Source organism: Cyprinodon variegatus, unplaced genomic scaffold (genome assembly GCF_000732505.1).
Source record: "Cyprinodon variegatus isolate N-32 unplaced genomic scaffold, C_variegatus-1.0 Scaffold1295, whole genome shotgun sequence".
Lineage (NCBI taxonomy): Eukaryota > Metazoa > Chordata > Actinopteri > Cyprinodontiformes > Cyprinodontidae > Cyprinodon > Cyprinodon variegatus.
This window is the reverse complement of record NW_015151748.1, coordinates 165,352-168,507: the sequence shown is the minus strand read 5'-3', so window position 1 is coordinate 168,507 and position 3,156 is coordinate 165,352. Positions and strand designations below refer to the sequence as shown.

General features: G+C 44.8%; 1 protein-coding gene across 4 annotated transcripts in view; it reads right to left on the bottom strand.

Annotated features, from left to right (window-relative positions):
- The window catches only part of LOC107102680 (eyes absent homolog 3-like), a 15,073-nt gene extending 14,146 nt beyond the window's left edge, over positions 1-927 (bottom strand). For 3 of the 4 annotated variants that reach the window (XM_015402075.1, XM_015402078.1, XM_015402077.1), the window contains exon 1: positions 780-927. The gene's annotated coding sequence lies outside the window, so the exon portion shown is untranslated. The remainder of the gene's footprint in view (positions 1-779) is intronic. The other variant, XM_015402076.1, reaches the window with a different exon arrangement.
- Positions 928-3,156: the final 2,229 nt, after the last annotated feature.

Here is a 3,156-nt window from a genome sequence, read left to right as displayed (position 1 = left end):
AACACCTGTTCCAGTCTGTCCGATTATAACAAAGGAGTGATTTAGGGGGGGGGATTAATCCACTAGTCTGGGTGAGAGTGGAAAGAGACCAGGGGGTGTTTGGTAGAACATGGTGGTTCTGCTCCATCAGCCTCATGCAAACCCTCCATGGGCCCCAGGTGTTGCAGCAGGGCTGCAGGATGGACCCGGGCACCTCCTGGGAACCTCCTCCAGACCAGCGATGGAAGGCGGGAATAAAGCTTCCGCTCCGCAACCGGCTCTGCACACCTGGCCACAGGTAAACATCCTGCTTCTGATGGACAGCCGATTCCAGCACATAGACCCCACCGGCCCCGGTTAGTGCTGCGAAGATGAAGCAATGGACGCGGATAATTCCTGGGAGACGGAAGCTCGTTTGCTCTTCAATGAAAATATTAAACATGCAGACAGAATTAGAGCAGAAAACCTAATTTAAAGTCTCCCAGCTGTCCGCACCAGGAGTTAGTCTGCGCCCAACAACAGGGACGCTAAGTTCCCCCCGTTAGCAACAGAAGCTAACTCCCACCCAGGCGTTAGACAGCGCCGCTAGTTGCTGATGTCTGGGTTCGTTATTTCGGGGGAATGAGCGGAATATCGGGCTGATCGAAGCGCAACCAGGCTGGGAAAGTTTTCCAATCCAGACATTAGACGGACCCAGCAGGCATCGTGTTAAACTCTCTGACCCAGAGAAGCAGCCCCCCCTCCCACGGCCTCCAGACAGCACCCAGCCCGGGAGGGGGCAGCCCTTAGTCCGGCCTTACCATGGAAGGGAGGGGGGTCCAGGAGCCTTTATCCAAACTATTCCCGGGAATCCGCAGGAAAGCTTTGTCTGTTGTTAAGGAGCACTATCTGGCAGGAAGCTGCTCCGAAAGGATCCCTGCGCATGCGCAGAAGGCTGGTTTATAGCGGCCCGCAGGCGCGAGGAGAGATGACAGGTGGGAGGAAACAGGGGGGAGGGGGGGGAGCAACTGCTGCTGCTCATCAATCCAGGAAGGAAAACCTGGGATAAACTAAACCATCACTGGATGCTCCATCAGCAGACACACGGAATGACGTCACTGCTGCTGATGCTCCATCAGCAGACACACGGAATGACGTCACTGCTGCTGATTCTCCATCAGCAGGCACACGGAATGACGTCACTGCTGCTGAGTTAGCCTTTCTAGAGGACCCAGACATGCTGTCACTACAGCCTTAATCTCAAGCCCATCTTAGATTAGATTAGATTACGGTAGATTAGCTTTGTTGATCTCACAGCGGAGAAATTCCCTGGTCACATATTTATTTATTCATATATTTGATAGGGACAAGTATGTTTCATGAATTATGTCACACACTACAACATTTTAGCTAAGGCTAATTCTCAATCACAAAACACAGTGACTGCACACAGGAAACAACAGAACAAATTACACACTAAAACATCACAGAAATAAAAATCACAAAAATATTGGGAAAGTAATTAAAGAAGGTGCAAACAAGGAGGAAAAGGTGCATTAAGAATAAACAAGCAGGCGCTGTATATACAGTATGTACTGCAGAGATGATTCCCAGGAGGAGAAGATCTCAGCAGCTGCAGGTCTGCACAGGGATGGACGTCCCATGATGTCAGGGGACAGATGGGGGTGAAGCTGAGAGAACAACCACAGGAGCTCCATCTCCTTAGTCAGCAGGTTCAAGGCAAGGCAGGTTTATTTTTACCACTTTTATAGAACCATCAAAGGGATTTCCATGAATTAAACAATAAAATAGAAGTAAAGAGAAAAACAGAATAAAAACACGATAAAGGCAGGTAGGACACTGCAAAAAATTGAAATCTAAATAAGTGATTTTTTTCTTAAATAAGTGTTTTTCTTGAATATGAGGTGAGTGAGACACTACATTTAAAATAAGAAAAAGTAACTGCTTTGCCTCATTACAAATGCATATGATCTAATTATCTTATTTTAAGAGTAAAAATACTCACTAATCATCTAATTAGCCTGCTAAAATGAATGCTAAATACACTTGATGTTAGGGCTGCCTTGCAGCCAGAAGGTTGCGGGTTCAATTCCTGGCCCAGGGTCTTTCTGCATGGAGTTAGCATGTTCTCTCTGAGCATCCGTGGGTTCTCTCCGGGTACTCCGGCTTCCTCCCACAGTCCAAAAACATGACTGTGAGCTGTGAGTGCATTTGTTCTTGAATTGAGGTAAAAGAGACATTTTGCCAATAGAACAAGACAATTTAGATTTATTAGATGTTTCAAGTGCAATATTATCTAATTATCTTATTTTAAGAGTAAAAATACTCATTCCATTGGCAAACTATCTAATTTACCTACTTAAAGTAAGGATAAATGCACTTAATTTAAGAAATGTTTACTTATTTCTAGATCGTTTTTTGCAGTCTAAGACAAATAAACCAGTTGGAACTCCAACTAGTAATGCCTAAAAGCAGCTCTAAACAAATAGAGGTTCTGCTAGAAGCAGATATATTCTACGCTCCTAAGCAATTATAGAAGTTTAAGGAAACGCAAACATAGCGATAGACCTTCAGTTGGTAGATGATAATAAACCTGGAGGTCACCGTGTTCCTGATTGTTCCACGTGAAATGAGGAGAAAGTTTCTCCTGGAAACACAACAACCAGCTCAGATTGAGTTTTAAAAGTTTTATTAATATTTCTGACACAGATCTCATCTCATCATGTAAATGATCTGTTTTACATGTTGCAGGAACATAAACACAGAATAAACAAAACTTCCAAATATGGAAGAACTTGATCCAGAACTGCGTGTCTCTTTTCATTTCATGAACAGTTCCTCACCGAGTGACGACGTTCTCCAATTTAATCAGAAACAATCTTTCACACGTGTGATCAGAAGATATGTGGGAACATTTATTGCACTTTCCAAAACCGGGTCGGGTGGGAATGCTGGACCCCACAGAGGCAGCACCTGCTCCGCCCAGCGGCTCGGATCCAACGTAATGAAGCACTTCAACGTAAAATGAAAAAAGATAGGGGGGGGGGCAACCACTTCTTGGTGAACGGAGATATGTCTGGAACACGGATCAGGCACGAGACGTTTACAGCTCTGCTCTACGTGAATAAATACAACAATGTTTAAAGATTCTCTGCTGTTTGCAAGAAAACAACAAAC